The sequence below is a fragment of the Phaenicophaeus curvirostris genome, chromosome 2 (genome assembly GCF_032191515.1).
Source record: "Phaenicophaeus curvirostris isolate KB17595 chromosome 2, BPBGC_Pcur_1.0, whole genome shotgun sequence".
Lineage (NCBI taxonomy): Eukaryota > Metazoa > Chordata > Aves > Cuculiformes > Cuculidae > Phaenicophaeus > Phaenicophaeus curvirostris.
In genome coordinates this window covers 45404763-45429397 of record NC_091393.1, presented here as the reverse complement: position 1 = coordinate 45429397, position 24635 = coordinate 45404763, and the positions used below count along the sequence as shown (strand labels likewise).

Here is a 24635-nt window from a genome sequence, read left to right as displayed (position 1 = left end):
TGAATGCAAGCTAGGTGCATCTTTGCAAAAAAAATGACAAAACTCACCACCTTTGCTGTTGTTGTTTGTGGTGTTTTTACTGCTCATGCCTCTCTGCAAACTTCTCATGGAGGAGGGAGAAGATAAAAACAGTTTCCTTACTCCTTGGGATAACGTCTGAATAAAGATCTGTGTATCTGTACACTGTATCTGTACACTGTTGAGATCAGTTGCCCCTTTTAATGCATGTTTGCCTGCATACACGTCTCTAGGCTGCAGTACCTCTTGGCTCCCAGAGGCCCCAGACACAGGAGGACAGTCCCAGGGGCCCCTCCGTGTCCTAGAAACTTGTCTCCTCTGCCAGTGCCGCTCCGTTAGGAGCAGTGACCTCATCAGGTTCTCTGCAGCTGCTTCTGGGAACAGCATCCTGGTTAAACTGAGGCATTGCCGTGCAAGTAATGGTGAACCTTCATAAATTGTTCTAATGTGGGATCGAGGGAGTGTGTGGGGAAATTAATGTGAAAAGCAGTGTAATTTCCTTAATTATAGCAAATAAATGTGTACCATAAAGCTGTGTGGAACAGGATATTCCCACAGTTTGTTTGAGTTCCACAGCTGGCAGTGTTACAACTTTTCAAGCCTTGCATGTTTGCCATTTAGTTTATTAAACTTAAGAACCTGAAGGAGACCTCTCTGCCTTTCTGCTGTGCTACTCTAAATTTGGACCTTAGTTCTGTCTCTCCCGTTTTCATTTACCAGGATCTCAAATCTGTAGTCCTTATTCATCTTCTCTCTTCTACCCTAGATCCCCAGTGTCTTCCCACTGCTGAAGTGAGAGGTCAGGATTATTGTTTTCAGGAGGCAGGGAGGGAGGGGAATCATCAGTTGTTATTTTTTGATCTTTTAAAAACAATGAACCAATCGACCAAAACTTTTCTGAAACAATGTAACAGTTCTGTAGGATGTTTTTCCATTTTTCTAACTACCTTCCTTCTTTATCAACATTCCCAAGATGTGCAAAGCTGTGTGGTAATAATAGAATGAACGCCCAAACCCATATAATTCTGAAACATTTTGTGGAAATATGTTCTTCCTTTATGCTCTGCACAGTGTGTAAATGCATCAGCTCTGCAGTCCAAATTTTACATTTTATTACTGGTGAAGAATTGGAACTTATTTTAACTTTTTTAATAAAAGAAAAAAAAAGAACATCTTCTATTACCTAGGCTAGCACCTCTCTGCTAATTTGAAAATTCTGTAGTTTTTTAACAGGGATCTGAATATTAGGAAGCCTATACTCCTTAATCAATTTTTTTCCTAACTGAGAAATCTTGTTTCATAAGATGAAATAATTTTATTGATCTAATAGATTGTTGAGCTGCTTTCCCCTTCTTTTTTGGCCCTTTAAAGGTACAATGAGCCTGTGAAGTATTTTCTTTAGGAAAGGCGTACCTTACCGTTAGTTTATTAGGCTAAAACTAAAACTCAGTGTGATCAGTGTGATTACTTTCAGTTTGACAATGTAGCAATATTGCCTTGACACTGGTGATTCACAAAATAGCCTCAGAGCTGCCACAGGGGTGTTTATTTTATGTTCTACTTTGAAGTAACGGTTAAAGAAATATCTTCTTATATTGTAGATATGAATTGTGGGTGATTTCTGTGGTATACCTAACTATTAATTCTAGAACTTCCTCAGAGAAATCACAAAGGCAGATTACCAAGTATCAAATCCAATTATAATAGCTCTGGTTTTCATAATGCGTCAGTTTTCTCGCTTTCCAATTTTAACCCTAGTGGGTCCGCTAATGCTTTATTGGCTATCTTCCTATGTGGATTTTGGTCTCATCTCCTTTTCTTTGTGATGTTCGTGCACAAGCTTTTAAATAATTTCTTCTTGTTTTTCCCATGGAACCATTTGTTGTTAAATGGACTCCGGAAAGTGTGAATGAATCAAGTAGCTTGCAGTCTAAGATCCTGCTTCAATGGCTGCTTGTAGGTGTGTCACCCTCATGCACATGACTTCAAATCCACACCCTTAAGCACAGACTTCAGTGGCATTTAGGTTCCTTCCTGGGGAAATTTACCCGATATACTGTGGAAAAGAAGGACAGCAGGTCTTGTGTCCTATTTGCCAGCCACATGCAGGCGTTTCAGATAACAAGTCTTCTCGTATGGCTGTGTAGGCTTACCCTCAGGCAATCAAATGCCATCCAGAGGATCCTCTATAGGAGTATTTCTGTCCTGTAGAGTGAGTGAATATGCATATGTATATATGTATGTATGTGTTTACATACACATATGTAAAAATATTTTTAAAATGTGATTAGGAGTCTGGAGTATTCCATGGATGGGAAATAGAATATAATGAAACTGCAACTGAATGCATAAATTTCTGCTACAGAGCATTTTCAAGAACCAAGCCTAAAATGCAGACTGAGTAACAGATTAATGATTTTAAACATAGTGGCCACTGGAGAATGACTTTTCTTCCCTCTCCATACCTTTGTCTTATCTGAGAGACTGCTGTTCCGTATTGTCTCCTGTGCTGCACCAGATTGTCCTGAGAGTCACAGCCTCCTTACATCTGTTTCCAGTGAGTCATTGTGCTTGCTTATCAGCAGCCACCATGTGCACTTTTGCTGCCACTTCATGTGCACTTCTCTAACTTACATTGGAAGACCAATTTCAGTTTCGAAGCTTTGCAAGCCAGTGCCTGTTTGGCATTATATGCTCCCGAAGGACCTGTAAATCTACATATTGCTAATGACTCATTAAGAAGGGCTCCCAACATTTCATAGAGCCTAGGATACGGCTCTTATACCTCAGAGGCCATACAGTTATGTGCACCTTCCCTTATTTACCTGATTTAAATCTTGCAAAATGAAAACAATGAGTTGTGTTTCCCTGAGATGAAGCTGAAGGCCAGACCATTTCTGGAAAGAGTGCTGTTACCCTTAGTTACTGTAAAAGAGAATATTGCCGCTGCCTCATGTCTCCTCTTTAGAGTGACACCTGTCAGCCAGGGCCTGTGGTTCCCAAGGCTCACTACTGTCCCACTTCATTACTAAATCCGCATGACTTTGTGAGAAGCCAGCTGATGTTGCGTGGCAGTGAAACCAAAGGGTCTCAGTTGGATTTCGTTGTAAAGAAGTGACCTTTTTTTTGTGGATTACTGTGTAAGTCTGCATAAAACAAAATATTTATTTGTGTATGACTTTGTAAATGTGGGCTTTACTAACTTAGTAGTGGTAGCGTTAGTGTTCACTGTGAGGATGGTTGACAAGTGAGGACCATAAAATACTTGGTGTTCTCTACAGACAGCTGCAGTCTAAATCAGTCACTCACTGCTTGTTCTCCCTGAGAAAGAAACCAGATGACAATAGTCCTTTGAGCTTGGAAAAAATGGCTAAGACTTTTGCTATGAATTGCGCAGAATATATCATTTTTTTCAAATGTTGACCATAATAGACATTACAAATCACATATACAGGAGGAGTTTATTCTTTGCTTTCCAGAATAACGTGCCTCATTCATTAATCAAACATTTGCTCATTTTAATCTGAAGACCTAATTGTTTCCATCTTAAGCTGAGTAGAAATCTAGTAGTAACCATGAATTCATGCCTTTTTACAAAGTTTCCATCCCCATTCTTTCTTTACCCACCAGTGAAATACAGTGAAATCCAGTATGAAGGACTAAAGCACAGTGAGAGATACATGTAATGCTCAATGTATAAACATGAACTCACAAGGGAGCACCTCCCATATGAGGACAGGCTGAGAGAGTTGGGGTTGTTCAACCTGGAGGAGAGAAGGCTCCGAGGAGATCTTATAGTGACCTTCCAGTACCTGAAAGGGGCCTACAAGAAAGCTGGGGAAGGACTATTCATAAAGGCTTGTGGTGATAGGACAAGGGCGAATGGGTGTAAACTGGAGAGGGACAGATTAAGGCTAGACGTTAGGAAGAATTTCTTCACTATGGGAGTGGTGAGGCACTGGCACAGGTTGCCCAGGGAAGCTGTGGCTGCCCCATCCCTGGAGGTGTTCAAGGTCAGGCTGGATGGGACCTTGAGCAGCCTGGTCTGGTGGGAGGCGCCCCTGCCCATGGCAGGGGGGTTGGAACTAGATTATCTTTAAGATCCCTTCCAACCCAAACTATTCTATGATTCTATGATTACTTACAATGGACTTACATTGGTGCAGCCTTTCGCAATTTAACTTGCAGTCTGCTAGTACAGCACAGATTTTTGGGTTCTCCATATCATTACAGTATTAGTTGTTCCTAACCCCTGTAACGTCTTTTGCGATGCCAGTATGGATGGTTCAGTACCTTCCATGTGTTCAAAGATCTATCACATTATAGCTTACTTTTCAAAATCATAGCAATCTTTTCATCAGCTGAGTTTACAGGCTCTGCATGAACACAGTCAATCTAAATTCAGTAGAAAAATCTTTCCTGCCTTGGCTTTGCCTGCTAATTTGAACAGCGTTTATTGTTAAATGTCTACCAACATGTTCAAGTAGAACTGACAGGCAACAATACATTAGTTGCTTTATTTAGAATTGCTTTTGTGTCTTTTGTACTTCATGCACGTATAAATATGTAGTATACTGTAGACCCGTAATGTGTTCCTTAGTTACCAGTGTATTAATCCCAGTAACTTGATTTACTGACAGCAAGATGTATCCTGACATTTCCTGCTTCCTTGAGTCCAGATTCCTGCTTCATGAGGTTTCCACTTCCTCCAGTTTGCACCTTATTTGTTCTTTGAATTTATCTTGCTCCTGCCTTTGGTTCTTGCTGTGTCTTTCCAATTAATTCAAAAGCTCTCGAGTGCCTGCTACCTGTTGCCAAGTTGCTGCTCTATTTTATCTTGTTAGACAAAGCAAGTAATTCTCTTCGAGTCTCTTTGTTTCTTCAGTCTCAAAACTCATTTTGTAACACTTCAGTATTTTCAGCATCCTTCTTTATGCTTGCCCTGCTGCTTTGCTTCTCCTTCACCTCCCAGTCTGAATTACATGCAGTACTTCAGTGTCAGTCTCATGAGTGTTACCTACACAGGTAAAATCGCTGCCTTGCTCCTAATTACCACCACGGCCAGTTGTGTATAATGCAGTCATGTTGTCTTGTTTTTCTAAGCATCCTGGTGGAACTCGTGTTGAGTTGCATGTCCTTTCTGAGCCCTAGGTCTACTCAAGCTTTTATTTTTCAGTGTAGTCCTTGTTGCCTGACATAGACGTAGTCACTGTTTCTTGCGCTTGGATATCCATTTAGCATCTGTCAGTATGATAAAACAACATTATTTCAACAAGCCCTGTTCACTGTGTGACCCAGATTATTCAGCATCATGGATGTAGATTTGATTTAACACCTTTTGCTATCAGTGAAAACAGCCTATTCAGTTCTGCCGCAGATCAGGCCTTTAAATAGATATTAAATGAGAATAACTGTGCTGAATCAGTGGAACTACATAGCAGAAAGAAGTAATACCAGGGCCCTCAGAATATAGGCTTTCTTTTTTCTTTTAATGACATACAGAGAATGAGATGTCATGCTTGTCTAGCTATAAGGGATGTGAAGCATAAAGGCCTTTTGAACATTTTAATTAAGGACTTTCCCCTTTTTTCTTGAGGGTGTACAGAGCATAATGTAACACATTACTAGATGTACTGTTATGAGCATGTAGGCTTTGTGCAAAATTGGGGTGAACTTCCAATGAGCAAAGTGCCAGAGGAGCTGTGTAAATCTGAACTCCAATGTTTGCTCCAAGTGTAGTATCAAAAAAAATTGTTTCTCTAAGTTCTTTTGCTCTGAAGAGCAGAATTGTTGAACTTTTTTTTCAAATAAGACAAATGGCATTTTCAGCCTGCTGATAGTGGCACTCAATTAAAAAGCGTTATTATCTATTGCCAATATTTTACTTTTGTTTCATAACTGGAACTGAGAACTCTAAGGTTTTAAAAGGCTACTTATACATGTTTCAGTAATATTTGCAATGCCAGCACCCTTCTCTATTTTTTAAGCTTTTTTTACTAAAGTTATGGAGTATGCACCTTATTTTTTTTTTCTCTGAATGAGAATACTTTGGCTGAATGGAGGCCTTAATTACATTAAGCGATACAGCAAGGTTCCTGCTGTGAGTGGCATTGCAAATTCCTGCTATGAATGGGTCACTGATTGTCACTCCAGACTTCTCGGTAAACCTACTTGGCCAAGGGAAGAAAACTTCCACATTTGCTAGTGGGCTGTTCTGTAAGGGCTGCTGTTTTTTCCATGAAGCTGCCTTAACCTTGGAGTCTTCATCTCAAAATAATCATATTCAGCCAGGGAAGTAAAAAATAAATAGGGAAAAAAAGGTAGAGTGTTTGGTTTTCAAAGCATTTGAGTGTGTAAAAATTAAATAGACTTTATTTATTTCGTAAGTAGAATTTTAGCCATCTTTTTTATTTTTTTGAGCTGTATTTTTAGTGATACCCCAAGCAGCATATGGGATGAGCACCTGAGCAATTTACGCCTCTGTCATCCCTAAAAAGCTGAATCTATGAACCTATTCTTTGGTTATTGTTTTGTGCCAGCTCTCTTGTATCACAGCAGAATAAAAATGTTCGCAGAAATGGTCATCTTTGTATGACATCCTTGTTTCCTTGGGATGCTTCTTAGTCCAAAAGTTGAAAAATAGATAAAAATTTGTTAGTGTATTTATTTTGCAGTGCCCTTGCTATTGTTGGAGAACTAAATGGTTTGGGGTGAAGTACTTGACGAGGAGCAAATGTCAATGATTTTATCTTGTTTAGAAATGCGGTTGATGGTACACCACCCATGAGAAAGTAACAAAGTGAAAATAATGCTGACTTCAGCAAATAAAAACATATCTTGCATCCTCAGTGCCAGACTGCAGCAGAACAATTCGCATGTTTTGCTTGATTTAGCATCAGTACAAATCTTCAGTTTACCAGTCCTCAGATTACCCTTTCTTCCTGTTCACCAGTCCCTAAACTACCCAGACTGCTTTTGCTGTGTCTTAGAGAAATCAGATATTTTAGCTTCACTTCCCTGTTTGAAAAACAGGGAAATACTTAAGAGGATGTGAGAACTGTTTGCTTTGCTTAGTGGTATGTGCTTAATAAAGTACATTGTTTAATTTTTGTTATTTTTGATCAGTGGATTGTTTTTAGCTGATTTTTATGTAATTGTCGGAACTATAGTTGGTGGAATTCAAGGCCACTGATGAAATTTTCTCTCTGTCAGAAATTCTCTGCCTTTAATAAAATACAACAGCGTGGTCCAGGAGTTTACTATATCCAGAGGTATCGGGGAGCTTTGCCTCTGGTTTAAGAGACTGCAAGGTTAGATTTTGACTGTACAAAAGCAGAAAGTTCTTTTAGGCTTGTAGTCGCTCAAGGAATTGTATAGTAATTGTAATTATAACTGTCGTTATGAGTGATCCCAGATGGAAAGCATGAGGCTCAGAGCAGTAACCAGAAGGCTCAAGAACTGAACAGCGAGGAAATTGCTGGCTAGTCATAGCAGGAGAGCAGAGCCATGGTTACTGTGGGCCAGTGCAAGATGCTTTCTTTCTTGGCAGTTGCCCAGAGGATGATAGATCTAACAGCTCTGTAGTGTAGCTTCTGGAGCCTCACCACGTGATTTCCTTTGCTACTACCAGATAAGGGAACACCGGTAATGGTGTTAACAATGTGGGAATAGTCATCTCCATGATAACCCATTTAGAGGGTGGGCTTTTGTGCCCTACTGTAAACTCATTCTGATGGCTTGGCTGTGTAATCTTCTCCTGAGAAGCCTATGCCTTCCTAATATTTTTCTTGCCCTGGCGCTGGCATTTTTTAGGTGACAAAAGTATATTGAGCTGAATTAAAAAAAAAAAAAATCCAACTGAAAGGAATATTTTTTTGCAAGTCTTGTTTTCAGACAGATTGGTCTCTTAACCTAGCTCAGCAAATGACTGCATTGATGATGGTGCTGGAAACTCATAGGAAAGGGAGATTTAACAGAACCCTCTGGCAGCAGACTACGTCAGACTACGTGCCAGCTTAATATGATCGCTATGGGACTGCAATTTGACAAGATAACTAATTTTTATGAGTCCTCATACTGGCTATGGCCTCATCCTGTGGGAGAGTTATCTGATAACTCCATTGGTTCAGATTTGATAAAAAGATGCTTGATGGCTTAACTTTATACTGATACGTTTTTAGTCAGTTCAGATACAGCTTGTCCTCTATCAGCCAGTCTAAAGCTAGCATAAGTTTCATCTCTGGGTTATTTAGTCATGACTCACATTGTTCAGTCACGTGCACTACCTCTTCCTGCAAAAGGCAGGCTGGGATTTGAGAAAAGATCCTTGGAATCCAGGTGCATTGCACAGTGGGGAACACCTGCACTTCTCTTAGGGAGCTGCAAATAACCTGCCTTCCCCTCATCATTTGCACGTGGCATTGTGCAGTCTGCCTCACCAAAAGAAACAAAAGCTGAACTTAGATTTGCACACAGTGTTATGAGGTAAATTAAAATGCAGCTTCTAAGTTATGGTTGGTTGTTAGTTGATAAGCTCTTGAACGCTGGTTGATTTGTGCCTTGTTTAAACACACCTTTCTTTGCTCTGAACTTTGCACCAGAAAGATCGCTTTGGTTTCATGGTGCCCAAGGTAATACATCAAAACCGTATCAGGAATGAGAAGTATGATCAGAACAGCTCAGGTAATTTCCTGTAGGAAACACAACCTGACTTTGTCGCAGTAATATTTTATGGGTACAAAAACCTAAACCATTAAATATGTAGGACGCTATACAAATACAAGTAATTCGAAATCTTAGATAATAATTGAAATGTCCAAGCATTTGTCCAGTGATACAAATTCTATCTGCCTTCCTTTTTCAGAGAAGAGTATTTGCACTGTTACTTGTTCTCCTTGAGGTGAAAGCAAAAGAAAAGACTATTTCTGTTTGAACTTCTTACTGTGGATGGTGCATACAAGAACAAACTAAAACATGATCTTTTTTTTTTCTACTAGTAAGTATGAGCTGCTCGTGAAAGTTTATGGGAGACTCTGAGCTTCATGCTGTGAAAGCTGGTATTTGGCACTTTGTGCTTCAAATCAGAAAACAATTTATGAAGATGTATGGTGATAAAAATCAGTGTGATGTGTCACAGTGTTTGGGTTTCTGAGTCTTGCTTGAGTTTTTGTAGTGATTGTTAAAGAAAGGTTAGTCATCCTGCCTTAGGGAGTGAAAGGGAGACGTACAGAGATGTTTTCACTCACTGTCCCTTTGCTGAACTATTTGATATGGAATTCCCTAAACACAGACCTCAGTACAAGTTGTTATAATTTCTCTTAAGAGAAATATATTTAATCCCTGAAATACAGATTAGGTGAAAAATCAGGTTTTGTTGTTTACTTCAGAAGTTGCTAAGTGAGATCCAGTCAGTTAGCAACCAGCAGCTTGAGCCAGGCTGCCAGTCAGTACCTCTGCATAGGGCCATGCCTACAGGAAGCGGGGCAGGGAACAGGACAGGATGGGATGGGACAGATGACAAAGCAGTTGGCATCAAAGACCTTATAGACAGTCTTTTCAAACCTTTCAAATTGTTTATTATAATCTAAGCTTGTACTTATAATGTCAAAGGAGCCTGGAGCCAGGCTCTTGGCAGTCTTTTAGCAGCGAAGCATTCCTTCTCCTGTAAAGAGATCACTGAGCTGTGCTGAGTGGTAGCTTTCTTGGGCCACATTTCGACTGCAGAATGCTCAAACCTTGGCCCAGCACTGGCATGAGGCCACTGGATAGCTGTGTAGCTGTATTTGTGTGGATAGCTGTGTAGCTGGGTTTGAGCCTAGGCTGAGAAACCTTTCCTTCAACCCAGCTTGGCCATTCGGGTTGGTTTCTTTCTTCTCCCTGTGTGTGGCATAGTGTTGACACAGGTGCACAACCTCTGATTCTGGACAAGATTGGTGCCTTTTTTAGCATGCTCTATTATGTTAGTTTCCTGGTGGTTTTTGAACCCCTATTTCTTTCTCACCTTCCAAGTCTTCTCACATAAGTAATTTCATATCAAAAATGTAATTCAACTTTGATCCAAAAGAGCTTCAGTTGGATAAAGGATATTTCACCAAGTAGGTTATCTTGTAGGAGTTACTGGTCATGTGAAACAGAAGAGTCAAGGTCACACCTGCATATACTGTGTTGGTTTCTTTTTCTTCTAATTTTATTTGCAACCTTCCTTGTAGGTAAGGCTGTAGATAATCTTAGTGCCTGTATGTGCAAACATTTTTTACATGGGTGTATTAGTAAATAAGTTGTTGGTTTGGTTTTTCTTTGCAATGTATACTCGCCTGTATAATCTTTTATACAGCTATAACTGTATTTCAGTTTACTGGCTAGGAACACTTAAGTTTTTTGCTAGCAGTGTTTCTCTAGGCAGCAATTTTTTATATAAAACCCATTTATTGTCCTACTATGAATTTCCTTCTACAAGTCCGATTTCCTTTAAGACCTGAAGTTGTTCTCTGTCTAGAATTATTTCCTTCTATTCTATAATATACATATGTAAGTATGTATGTTTATATAGGAATAGATGATCTGGATTTATATGGATTTGAATTCTACAGAGTGGTGATTTCATCACATCTGAGCACACAGGTCATATTGTAGATATGCGTATTAACCTCTTCCTTAAGATTTCTTTTGTTTTCCTTTTATTTTGTTTATTTGAAATTGCAAGTGAAGACTTGGACATAAAAGCTTATTGTAACAATGTGCAACATCATCTCAATGAATATCTCTGAAATAATGGGGGACTCTTACACTCAATACAGTGCAGGACTGCTTAAAAACTATTAGAATTGAAAAAGTTTTCTGATGTTCATCAGATATCCCACAATATTGTGTGATCTTTGAAAAAAGAAATCCCAACCCCGTTCTTAAGAATATCTGGGAAGTTGAAAATCTATAGATGAGAAACAACTGAACAGTTTCTCATTATACAGATCTTTGTTCAAGTAATTACAAGGGCTGTTCAGCTGTCTTCTTTCATTCAAAACTTCCTAGGTGATTTAAATAATGTATTTTACTATACTATCACACTGTTGGCATGAGAAAGCAATCTGTGTTTCAGTTTAAAGATGATTGTCTTTCTTTGGTAGCACTCTGGAATTGTTGGACATATTTTGTACTCATTCTTTTTATTTTTTAGATACATTCTCCATTTTTTAATTGAAAGGTATGTTTATACCAATACCTTCTTTATATCTCCACTGAATGATTTTCTATCTGGTTTTAAGAACCTTTACTCACTTACCTGTTGTTTAAGTTATAGTAAGAGTCTTCTGAAGACTGGTGAAATTTATTTGTGTCAAAATATTAGCATGAATTTATATTTTTTGACAAAAGGTGGAAAAATAAACGTGTTCAAGGAGACATATCCTAAAAGCATAACATACTTTTCCAAGTAGGAGCAACACTTTTGCAGCTTATATTAAGCAGTAAAGGAGCTGTAGTATTTTAAAGCTTTGATATTTTTTTGTCACTAACTATGTTACTTTAGTTCTGTGACTTGTTCTGTGCTAGTTGGGGATGATCATTTGTCCCATTTCAAGCGCCTGCTGTCATGAGAGGCCATTGCTAGTACTTTAAATAAGGAAATAACTTAAATTAACTCCCAAAGGGTCATATCATCTTCCAGATCAAGAGCAGGACATTCATTTATTGATATGTAAGCTGCCTTGTGGCTGGCCTCATTAGCTCTGGAGGTACTGAGCATGTGTTTTCCAGGCCTTCCTCCTGGTCCTCTCACTGATAGTTGTCCATCAACGTGGTCTGTCAAACTAGCATGGCAATTTTACCTCAGAAGTCCAGTCTCCTCAGTGGTCTTCAAGCTCTGTGAGTCTATGCACCATCTAGTCTGTTTCCAACTGATTGCTGTCTGAGAAGGGTGGGAGAGTACTGTTGCAGTGAGGTGTCACGGGACAATGAGCTGTGCCAGCCTACTAAGAAGACATCCATATCCATTTAGTTTTCTGAGGAGGACACCTGTGACCCTTGCAGCCAGAAGAGGATATTACTTTATCCTTTTTTCCTATTACATATTACTTTCTCTTTTTTTTACATTACTAAGGTTCCCTTATGCCACAGGCTTTACTTTCTCCGAAACACCTGCTTTTTGTGATTGTGACCAAATTGCTTTAGGACTTTCCCTGTGCATCATCTGTCTGAGTGGGCTCTCCATAATACCGAGGAAATTGTTAAAGTTAAGTAGATATGACTAAGATGTTTTGCATGTTCCTTCTGCTGGATCTGCCAAGATCTGCCTGCCCTTGTTTATCTTGCATGATAGCTTGGAAGAAAGGCAAAGTGGCAGGCGTATCCAGCTGTGGCAGGCTCATGTGTGGTAACTACTGGACAGATGTGACTCTGTACATTGAGGTTCCCTTAAAGGATGCCTTCCAGGTGTTTTGCCAAGGACCTATGGGTTTAAATGGAAAAAATCATTACAAGGGCCATTTGAAATCCACTGTACAATTCTGGGAATCCAAGTGTTCTGATGTGTCAAGTCGAGTGAGCAATACAAGGGAAAAAGCAGTGACTTTTTTTTTTTTTTGTAGGAAGGTGGCTTTGCTACTGAAAGTGTCACTATGGTATCTTGGGGTCTAATTGTGACCTCCAGTAGAGGAAAGCCTAGCTGTTGCCTGGAGGTGCAGTGCTGAAGTGATTTTGATGCCTTTCCCATGGATGTAGAACCATCACTATTTCCAAAAAAGCATTGTTCTCTGCTGTGGCCGCACAGGGTGGTGAATTGCACTGTGCTGGTGGCCTGCTTCAGTCTTGCATCAAGTTTGGCTTTGCTTTCCCATTGCTGTTTAGAAATGTCTGCTCTGTGCACTCGGATCAGGCTGTTCAGGCTGTCTTCCTCTCAAACTGCAGACTTAGATCACTGTCATAATATGATATTTTCAAATTAAAGTGGAGTTTTTGTTATGTGACTTAAAATTGCATTCAGCATTTTATTTTTCTATGTCATATGATGCTTTATAAAAACATATGATATTCATTTGTGGAAGATGCATCTTGTAATGGGAAGTACAGATGTTGGGCATTGGGATCTTGGCTCTGAAACTGGACATCGTGTATAGTAATACTCAAGAGCGCGTAACATTGTTCTTGTTCTTTTGTACACAGTGTTTGTACATACAGCAAAAGAAAATATGAATTTGTATTTATAGAAGCATCTGCATATGAGTTGTGCCTTATTTCAGGTTTAATGTTATACATGAATCACTATTTAATTTTCCTTGATTATTACTGGCATCTGTAATCATAGCTAGTGTTAAGATTATGAGCTATTTTTACCCTGTTCACACAAAGGAATATCTAAAGTTGAAGTCAAAGATTTAACCTCTAGATACCTGGGAGAAGTTAAAAAGACTACAATGTCATTTTTTACTTACATTTTTTTGCTGGCAGTTATCCCTCCACTGAAATGTTGTGTTTGGGAGTGCAGGGTAAGAATTATGCGTAATATTAGTGATGCAATAATTTTTAAAATACAGTTTGATGTTACTTTATATAGCTGACTGACATCTTCCAAAATGGACTGTTACCTTTTTGGAATAATAATCACAGAGAACATTGTCAACTGAAAAAGCGTAAGTGGCACGATATATTGATTTAGAAATTGGTATCTATCATGTTTGTAAGATGCTGGTAAGGAAAAGAATGTTGATTAAGAAGAAAAACAAAGAAATGTACTAAACAATTTATATTAGGAATTATGATCTAAATAATTTATAAATCCAAAATATTACTTTTTTTTTAAGCTTACAGTATTTAAATCCCAAAATTCTCATAGCCTTTGCCTGCTTCCTCTTCTTGAAGAGTGTAATTTAAACTAAAGTTGGTGAGCTGTTTTAGTCTTCCATTTCCATAATTCTGGAAACATTTTTTTTCTCATTTTACTAGCAACATTTTTTTTAAAGTTGCCAAGCAAGCAACAACTCTCAGCTTTCCATTTCTGACCAGTCTTGAATATTTCCTCTTGCCACCTTAAGATATGATCAAGTCTTCCATGACCGTGTTAAGTTTTGGTGAACTTGCTGCCCAGTTGCCCACATGGAAAGGAGACTACTTACACAAAAAAAAAAAATCAGATCTAAGATCAAAAAGCAAAAAAACCCAATGCTGTTAGTGAAAAATAAGAAACAAGGATTACATGTGTAAAGTCATGAACAACTAATAATAAAACACATATGTGAATTTTTTTAGGGTTTGATTTTCATTTTGGACTGCTGTTCCTATCAAGTGATTGTTTATTTAATTTGCATGTTTTGTTTACTTTTTCTTAATTGCTAGTGTTTTGTTTCTTTTTTTGTTTCCCTCCCTGTTGTTTCTTTTGTTTTGTGTTCTCTTTGTTTTTCCCCTCTCCTGGAACAAAACAAAACCTCTTTTAAGTCCTGACTGTTTAAGTTTTGTTTTCTATTCAGGTCCCGATGCTCAGACCTTGTGGACAGGTTACATGCTCATGAGCACTATGGTAGGCATTCAGTGATGGGTGGCATCCTGTCAAGGGAGACCCAGACTGGAAAAATAGATTACTTGCTGTGGGTAATCTGGATTCCCCTCCCCATCTCTCCTCTTGAACCTGACATCAGAAAATATGTAGTTTATTCCTTGGTGTCACCTCCATCCCTGGTGGTGAAGCAACAGAGTAGCTGTCGCTCTTAAATTCTGCACCAGGGTTTTTATGTTAGGGCTACTACTAGCTTCCAAACTTGCACTTGAATGCATTCGTATATTCAGATTGGTAGCTGTACATCTGTATACTTAATTTGTAGGTGAATTTAAGTACAAGTACAGTTTTACAGGGAGCTTGGTTGAAAAAAGTACACATTTTTATATATTTTCTAACCATGTTCAGAAAACAGAGGTGGTAGTGAAGTGGGAGAGGGAAGGAAAGAATCTGCACTCCTGAGTTTCTTCCTGCTTGCTTGGTTGTCTACTGACATTTAAAAACTACCAGAAATATGAGCAGGGAGGGAATATATTATTGTAATTCTTTTTTATTTAATGAGGTTCGTGCTGAGTCACAAGACACCAAGCCTTTGGAAGTGCTTGTTAGTCTAGGTAAGAGAGGGCTGCAGGCGATTCAGTCGTTACACCACAGGAACAGGTATTTCCTAGCAATATTTGCTTAGAAGAAGGTATTTGATAGGAAAGGTGATGTTGTGAAGGTTCATGGCTTTAGCAGTTGCCCTTGAAGATAGGAAGTAAGAATTATGACTGGGTGCTCTTTTCAATCTTTTTTGCTGAGATGACAATGGATTTTACTGCTGCTCCTCTCTTTGTGTGGAGACCTGCATTGCCCTCTGCAGTGGTGCACACTGCCTAGCTTCTGGCAGAGGAGTTCCTCAAAGCGCTTTTGCCTCATTATGTGAAGACGTATGCAGCATTGTTGTGTTAGCTCCTCTGAGAGCGGGTGACCACTTCTCTGAAGCTGGTTGCAAACACCTACTTCCTCATGCTGAGCCTGAACTAAACCTGTAGGTCCATCCCTTGCAGTGTCCTTGAGCTCTCTGTGTCTCCTATCCTTCTTGCCTTTAAGGATGCTTCTTAAAGTCATCCTCTCTGGCATTTGCCTTCTGAACAGACCCATATCCCTCATTATACTGATGTGCTGTTCTTCTCAGGCCCTTCTGCTCTCTTCTCCCTTTCTCGTCCAGCTTCTGTGAGAGCACCTTTGTCTACTTTGTCTTACTGAGTCTTTGTTAGTGGTTTCTTTGGACAATGAAACAGTTTCCTGACAAAATGTCTTTAAACTCCTCTGTGGATTTCCTTGCCTACTGTTTGAGAATGCTCATACAAATTCATTTATGATCTATTCTGAATGTAAGGATTATATTATAATAAATTGACTATGAATGCATGCCAGTTTCCTTCAAGCACAAACAAAATTACTGTATTGTGCTGTAGGCCTTATATTTGCGAGTAAAAGGGTTATAGGTCTAACTAATAGGCCTTTTAACATGGTAAGAGCTAGTGCTTTTAGAGAGCTAATTGATTTCAGAGGCACGAAAGTGATTCTAGTATCATTTCGTGGTTGTAACTGTACTTTACTTGATGGTCCTAGTATTTGCCAGGATAGCTTAAATCCGGCTTTGTTGCTATGCTTACTTTTTTTTCACTGTGAAAAGAAAAATTAATTATTTAAATCTTTCCTGCCTGTGCCTCTCAATAATGGAATTACAAATACTGTATCTATTTCACTTCCTTGTTTATTCACTTTGATATTTGTGGAGCCTGAAGTAATTTCACACAGGCTTTATTCTCCTCTTTGGGAGAAGATTAGTTCCAGTCGTTTTCTTAAAAGATTACAGAAAAAAGCGTTCTTTTAAAATGTGTGTGATTTGTGCGAATGTTTTCCTAATAAGCAGCGTTAGAGTAGTTATAGAGAACATGTTTTGCATGCATTTTTGTAATTGATAGGAACTGTGAAGGATGGAAAGAATCAAAACTGCAGAGGACACATCTGCATCCATATGAAGCCAGGTAATGTCGAAGACATTTGGAAGGAATGAGAAAGGTCATGAACAAGGATTAGAGCCAAATATATGACAAAGGAGATTCAAGCGAGGCTACTCTTTTCCTTATTTTTCCTAACTGTGAGCAATATGTTTTGTTTAGAACTAGAGCTTTAAACACAATTAAGGTTGTACATGAGGGAAATACAGACTGTCTGTTGAGTTTGGAGACTGACTTCTCTTTTCATTTAGTGGAGCTTGAGGTTCTCTAGTCACTTCCAGTTCTTCCAAAAGCATGGACGATTTGCAAACCGTCTTGTAACATGGTGGTACTTTTGTGACTGTACCTGTACAGGTCACTCAGGTTCCCTTGTCCTCTTGTTTTTCCCTCTGGTGTGTTTGTCACTCCCAGGAATAGCTATTTCTCTTTCTAGAATGTATGATTGTGAATCAGAAATTTCTATGTATGGTCAAAATTAGGAATTTCAAAGCCTTTGAGAATCTTCATTCAAGTAGTATTAGAATTAAAAGGGTCAGAACCCTCTTCTCAGGACGTGAGGTAATGCAGTCTACTGCATTTTACCAATACAGAAGTAAAACCAGAACTGATTTCTTCTGATACTACTTCTCCATTTAGCTAATTGCGCTAATTATTGCAAGTCTAATAATATGTGATGTTCTATCCAACCTCCAAATTTGAGTCTTTGAGACTCACCTTTCACTAAAAGAAATAAGCGAGCTTCTGTGTTTTGTGTTTGGAGAGTAATGCTGAAAGCCTGCAGAGTTGAACAGCTTGGAATGCAACAGTCCCTAAACCCAAAAGAAACACAGCTGGTCCTGTCATTTTCTAGTGGACAGGCTTCATGGCTGCACTTACCAATCCTGAATACTTTCATGCTTTGTGTGGAGTGGAACAAGATCCCGTTTGTTCTGAAACAACATGGTATATCAAGTAACTCTTTTTCCAAATGTTCAAAAGTGTGTAAGTTATAGTTCTAACAGCTTTTTCGGTAATAAATAATTTTATATCATCACTCATACACAAGGGCTAATGATCTATACCACCATCATAGATAGATTGTGTATGTGTATCTCTTTACAACAATTATAATATATCTAATCAAAAGTAGAAAATAGGTAGAGTCTAAAAGATTGTGTAGGAACACAGGATCTATTAAAGGAAATGTCATGAAATATTTTAATCTTCTTAGAAGTGCTGCATATAGTTCAGGCAGATTAAGTTTTGGCATTGTATCTGGAATCTCCCAGTTCTGGTGCAGTGGATTAGAATATTAATTGTAGTAGTCTGTGACATGGCCACAATTTCCTTCCTCTTTTCTTCGGTGACAGGTTGGGATTGGAAAAGGAGGAAGCTCATGTTCACTAAGGTAAAAAGAATCTTATATAAAAAATGATGAGGTTGTGACTGAAAAGAGTATAATGTTTATATAAATATACATATATACTTTTTAGGCTTACACTCTGACAGCCCTAACTTTGGCCTGGTTTGCATTTACTATTCATGGAGGAGTTTAGTGCGTTTTCCAGTTTTTGTTTGGTGGTTGGTTTTGTTATGTTTGGTGGTGTTTGTTTGGGGTTTTTTTTGTTAATCTCCAGAGCAGTTTTGAGCGGGTATTAACAGCAGCTGATGGTATTACAAAAAATCCCAAGAGACCTGATTCTCCTTGCTCAGCCTCTTTTATGCTCATTTAGAAAGTGAGTACTGTTTTATACCCTCTCTGCAATCACTTTGTACTCCGTATTTGGAAGGAGAACAGAGCTTTTCCTCAGTTCCTACTTTTCTGTCTTTTCTTTGGAGTTTAAGGGGGATTTGGGCAAGTTTGATTGCAATTGACATTCAAAATGTCTCGTAAGGTCACAAAGTAGCCTAAAGAAAACTTTTTAAGTTGGGAGAGAAGGAGTTCTAAGTGTCAAATCACCAAAAATACTGGAAATTCTGTTGATTCATTACTGCTATCTTTGTATGTCCTGTGTAACTTTATTGAAAAGACTGAGTTTCAGGAGAGCTTGTGTCAGTCATGCAAAGAGCGAAAGATAGAAAAGGTAGAAAGAATGCACTTGTTGCAAGGAGTGACAAGATATAGGAGCTAGAATGAAAAGCAGAAATACAAGCTCAAACTGAAATTTCTCTAATGCCTTCTATAAGTTATAAAGTGCTTTAAAAATGGTGGAAATTTTTTTGCCTTGTTCTGGACACCAAATGTCCAGACTTGATCTTGGTAGGTATTGCTATGGGTTTACCTGCTGCTCTGAAATATAGTGATATTGGCTTTTGTTTTTAGCTATCAATGAAATAGAACCTTTTTAACATGTTAAGCCATATAAAAAGGTGAAAGCATTTAATTTTAATTATTTTTCATTTCAATTAGTGAGTGTCAGTACTCTGGTTTTATACAAAGTAAAGCTACTTTAGAACCTACTTTGATGGGCACATCAATTGCAATTTGATCTTAATTTAACAAAAGACTTTGAAGGATCCTCAAAAGCTTCACTGCAGAATACTTGCCACTGTGCCAAAGGGGTGGTGTGATGGAGATTTCTTAAAGTTTATATTGAAACCAATTAGAATAAGTGCTGTGGTAATTGATACTATTGATTTAACTCATCCTTGGAATCAAGGCCTTGTATTATCTTCATGTCTGATCATTTGGGTTGCAGTTTTGCCTAGAAACTGTGAAAGATCTGGATGCCCTTCCAGTGGGCGCTGTGGCTGTGGGAAGGTCTGCTGATCATGTCCTGTCCTGGGACAGTGTCCCAGGCAAGAACAGGGAGCTCAAGCCAGGCATCTGCTGTAGCCATTAGATTAGAGCTTTCTTGGTTAATTCAGTTAAGAAGACTTAGCACCTTTCAGTGCTACTTGGCTTCTTGAAACAAGGGAAGGGATGGGAGGAGCTTTGCGCTTAGGAGCTTTACTTATTCCCACACTTCTGTTGCTGAGCCTTCAGGATGAGAAGCAGGACAGGAGACCACATTGTTTCCCTCTCCTTATCTTGTTGGATGTTTAGCTTTGAAAATACTTGGGAAGTTCTGTATTTATATTTAAGAGCACAGGATCTCATGGGTGTGATTGCTTCGAAATAGTTTTCAAAAATTGGCCACAGTACCCATAGGCATTTTTTGGTGGTTTAAATCTAGTTATCTGTTGTACAAACTTAAAATTGCTGACATGAATTACTGCTTAAGCTTGTAACTTCTATGTCAACAAGATAATTCTGTTTTGAGAATGCGACTCTATTTATAGCCACATTGCTGGAGTCTACCATAAACCCACAACAGCAAAACTTCCTCTTATCTGCCTTGCAGTTCACTGTGGGGCAGATCTTGATCTAACGCTCAGTGATGCAATGGGTGAAAGTCTGCAGAGATCTGAGACTCGTTCTTGTTTCTGTCACTGATTTGCCTCATGAATGTGAACAGCATACTTCATCTTTCTGGGCCAAATACCCACTCCTTTTTTCCCCTCTCTCACAGCCTTTGTGTATCTTGTTTATGAGGTTATTAATGCATCCACCCATATGTTGGTATGATGCTCAGAATTGAGGAGCCCCAGTATCAGCTGAGGTATGGCTGTGCTAATACTGTTAATAGCTTTTACGTAAATAGCCAAATGTACACTGGCTTTAAAAGTGATGACTCCCTTCGCACAGGCATTTCAGAAGTGCTGCTGTACTATAGCTGTAGTCAGATATGTCTTTATAATTTTAGATAACTCTGGAAGGAAAGTGCTAGTTTATTGAGGTGCCAGAGCATGTATCTGAAGGGGCTACGGTGCTCAAGATGTTGCCTATGTAAGAACTCCAGTAGCAATGGTTTATGGCCAGGATTACTTAAAGAAGCTTTACAGGCCAAGTATATGAAGATTGTGTTTTCTTTATACAGCTTAAGTAGGTGTAATAGTCCAGTTTGACAAGTAATTATGTCACTTGTTAAAGCAATGCTATTTTTACACTGTTCTCAATGATGAAAGTTGGCTGATACAGACATAAAACTTTCAGTCACATAGAATATTGAATTGGCCTTCAGTTTATAGCCTGTTAAAAGACAACGTTTAAGACCCCCAACAGGCTTTGTCAGGCAGCAGTAGAAAAGGACCATGTTTGTTTAACCCCAAATTGCTGAATCCTAATTGAGAAATAACCCAGTAACTAATCAGGTGGCCTCTTCCTTTGTTCTACCTGTGACAGTTTTTATAGTTGTGATAGTTTCTCTTCAGGAAAGATCCAGGCCTGAATTTTGAATTCCAAAATGTGGCAAAAGCAATTGGAAGAAAGAAGTCTGTATAGAAATCCCTAATTTGTAGGAGTTTCCCACTCCTCCCTTTCACTTGCATTTCATCCATTGTTGCATTTTTTTTTCAGGAATAAGATAACACATTATGGGGACGGGTATCTTTTTGCTTTATATTCATACTGTATTTAGTAGCTGGACTTTGTCCTTTCCAGGAATTATTGAGCTTTCCTGCAATAATCCTGAAAGAAGAACTCCACTTGTGTTTCAGCAGTTTTAATCTATTCTGTTTGGTTCAACAGAACATTTATGTTCCTTGGATTTTATGACCGAGAACATCCTTGCATTTAGTATTTCTACCTTTCAGTATGTTTACATACCTAATACATGCATACCCACATATATACAGTATATAAGGACACCATGCAATTATTATGTTTCTATAACAATGTAGAAAAGTCATATTCAGGTCCTAAATTAGCGACTAGCACTATAGAAATTACAAAGACATATTTTCTCGTCACTTGCTATTTTAAAACACAACATAGTCCTTAATTCTTAAGGGAGAAAAGTGGAAATAATGGCAAAATGATTGTTCTGTGAACTGAATTTATCTGAAATGACAGTGTAAGTGCCCCTTACTGACTGATTAATCTCTAGCTGCAGTGGTTTACGTGTGACAAGTATCAGTTCTGGACTGCTGTAGAGGCGTTGCAACAGAGAGGGAGACTGAAGTTTCACAGGAAAGAAAATATGGAATAAAGACAGCTGCACTACTATAAAGTCACTATTGCTGAAATCAAAATCAGGCTGACAGGACCTGCAAAAAAGGAACATTTTTATTACTGTGTAAAACAGCGATTAATGTGAAGAGTCATGTTTATTTACAGGCTGAGAAAACACACCGTTGTTCAGAAAAGAAAAGGCTGAAGAAAATATTTATGCACAGTTCTCCTTTGAGTTCTTGCGACAATGTAAATTTCATCATTGCTTAGTGAAATAAATGGTGTTCTTTCCTTGTCAGTGTAATGAATGGTGTTCATTACAAGACTTGTTTTTAATAGCTTTCCTGTGGAAGAGCTGGAATCCTTTGTCTTGCATCCTTGATGTTTCTACTAAATAAATGCATCTCCGCTGGATGGGACAAGAATATGAACTCTGGTAATTGCAATAACTACATGGAAGAATGGGTTTTATACTTGGGGGTTCAGTTTTGTACTGAGGTAAATAGGCGACAGTCTCATCAGCTGCAAAGGGCATGTGTCTGTGTATCAGGTCAGAACTGACTGTATAATTTGTAAATGAGGGTATTGCACTGCTCCCTGTAAAGCTGTTTGAAGAGTGAACTATTTACTAATGATTGGAAATAGATGTTAATTAAATAAGTTTGAGAGTGTAGCCAGTGAAGACCTTAATGAAAGTACAAGTTTTCTGGGGGAAAAGAAACTGCTGGAGAGTAAACTTCCCGTTTAGCAATCTGAAATGCTAAATGGGTAGTGTTCGAAAATTAAATGACCATGTTTGTTAGCAGTAGCTTACATTTCTTGGGAGAAGGAAAGAGATCTCCTTAAGGTTACTTGTGAAAAGCAGATGCATTCTTAAAATTTAAAGATCACTTAAGAATGTGCTGGAGAAGTAACCTATTTTCTGCAGCCACAATAATAGCTCTTTTTATAATGACCTGTGCTTATTTCATACTGATAGTTTTTTTTCAGAGAGCAGTCTTCCACAAAATTTTTTAAAGCTTGTGACATGGGGTATTTATAATACCTTAAGATTGTTTTTTTAATGAGCCTGTCTGTGCAAGCAGGTTTAATAATTTTTAAAAACATGTCTCTTCCAGATTCCTTATAATATTATTACCAAGACTTATTGTTTTTGTCCTTCTCATCCCTTTTTTTTTGACCTTAACTTGTTCCCATCTATGCATTTTTGTTCTGATGTGCAACTCGTGTTTACTTAAACATATTTTTGGAAAAAGATGTAATTCAGTGGAAGGTCACAGCAGAAATCCCATGTTCTTGGTCTTGTCAATAGATACCTAAAAATGAAAATCTTGATTGGCAACCTTTTTTTCCCCCATACTGTGCATTTTAACATTTATTTTTCTTTTCTCATCCAAACCAACTGTGGTGTCAAGACTGTCCTCATTATCCTCAGAAGGTCTTTCTTGTTGGTGCGTCTTTTTGCACGGAGAGAGACAGAGACAAAGATTTCCAGAGCCACTGCTGTGCCGATTATGCACCAAATAGATCTTCACTGGCACCTTTCTCTGGTGGGGCATGCAAGGCAAGAAATGTTGAAACAAGTGTAGTTAGAATAAGATCTGACCTGCTCTGTCAGCTAAAGTGTTAGCAGTTCTTTCCCAGCCTGAGCCTCTCTCTGTCTTAGCCCATAGAATTATGATTCATGGGTGTGGCAAATGCAAATGTCTTTGCCAGGTTTTGCAGTCCAAACAGAAACTGGAGATGGGGGCCTGCTCAGAAGCTGGGAGTTGCTGTATCGATTGATAAATGAGAGATGGAAGGGTCAGGCCAGGAAGAGCCTTTCAAGAAAAGCAGCTGATGTTTGATGGAGAAGAGAAAGCCTGTGTGTGGTGCTTGAAGGGTAAGATGCAGTCTCTGAGAGTTAATGTAGTGTTTTTAACAAGCAGCAAATGCTCACAGGACCCTGAAAATGACCTGAAGTGCTCTGTGCTGAGTATCAGCTCTGCATTTCAGGACACAGGCTTCACTTCTTTTAGACAGGACTCTAGTCTGGGGAAGGTAATGAGCTGGCTTTTTTGGAAGGATGGGAGGAGCACTGCCCTGGAAGCATGGCACAGAGCCACGACCTACTGCAGCAAGTCCCACCTCAGCCTGCCAGACCTCCCCAATGTGTGCGCTTTTAACGTATTCAATCTGTTAGTTTTATATTTTGCTTGGTGTGCTGTGGTAGTTAAATTTCAGCTGAGGTGGGTCAGTGAGAGCAGATTGTTCCAAAGGTGAAAGGCCACCAAAGAGCTGCCGAGCAGCTCTGCAAGGTTAAGCCGAGTGACAATAAACTGAGATCTGACCTCACTCAGGGTGTAGTTCAAGTTTACAGACCCTGTTTGTGAGAGGGGTGCCATGTGCTCTGAGCACTTTCAGCTGCTGGAGGAGGGAAGCCTGGGCAAGGGCAGGGAACCTCGACCTCCTTTGACCACAGTCGACCTGCTTTGGCCATGCTCGGCGCCTACACCAGCTGCTGGGAGCGCTTCTGATGCAGCTCCACGAATGTGGTTCTGCAGCACAGATCACATGCAGGACACACCTGTCAGAAGTATTAAGGACTGAGGTAGCCACATGGAAAAAAGTGTTTGTTGGGTAGCATGTACTAGTAGCAAGATGTTGTTATTACCAGTGATACAAAAGCTAAATACTCCTATATGTGTTTTTTTAATTTGTCTTGCAAGTAAGGGCAGGTTAAGGAATGGTGTTGGGGTACATATTAGCATGGTAATTTATTGTCATTTATTAACTTGTACCTGGAGCAGAGAGGCAGGGTGGGTGGAAGCACATAGTCCTTCCATGAAGCTCTTTACCTTTAAAGGCAAAGTCCATATAGTATTCCTTATCAGAGAATCAAGCACATATGGTGTGAAAGGATTTGTGACTTGGACACAAAAGGGGCTTATCTTCAGAGAGAAAGGTATGGCTTTTTTCCTTAGGGGCAGCTAACAAGCTTCATTTGTCCCAAGATAAAATGAAAGGACAGGGTGCTTTTGTTTTAATTCTAGATAAACTTGCAAAGTCAGCCAAATCAGAAGCTAGGACTTCATTTACTGCATTTACATTGTGATAAATCCACAATGCTTGATCTCTGATATGTTTTACTCTTGGAATTAACCCCAAACCATGC

The 24635-nt window shown here is 38.9% G+C and overlaps 1 protein-coding gene across 4 annotated transcripts in view; it reads left to right on the top strand.

Moving 5' to 3' along the window:
• ARHGAP18 (Rho GTPase activating protein 18) overlaps nucleotides 1-24635 on the top strand; it is a 92265-nt gene that overhangs the window by 26705 nt on the left and 40925 nt on the right. Inside the window, exon 1 of one of the 4 annotated variants that reach the window (XM_069851859.1) lies at nucleotides 24053-24071. The exons of 2 other annotated variants lie outside the window; for them this stretch is intronic. The gene's annotated coding sequence lies outside the window, so the exon portion shown is untranslated. Of the gene's footprint in view, nucleotides 1-24052; nucleotides 24072-24284; nucleotides 24426-24635 lie in introns of those variants that run through there. One more of the 4 variants, XM_069851858.1, reaches the window with a different exon arrangement.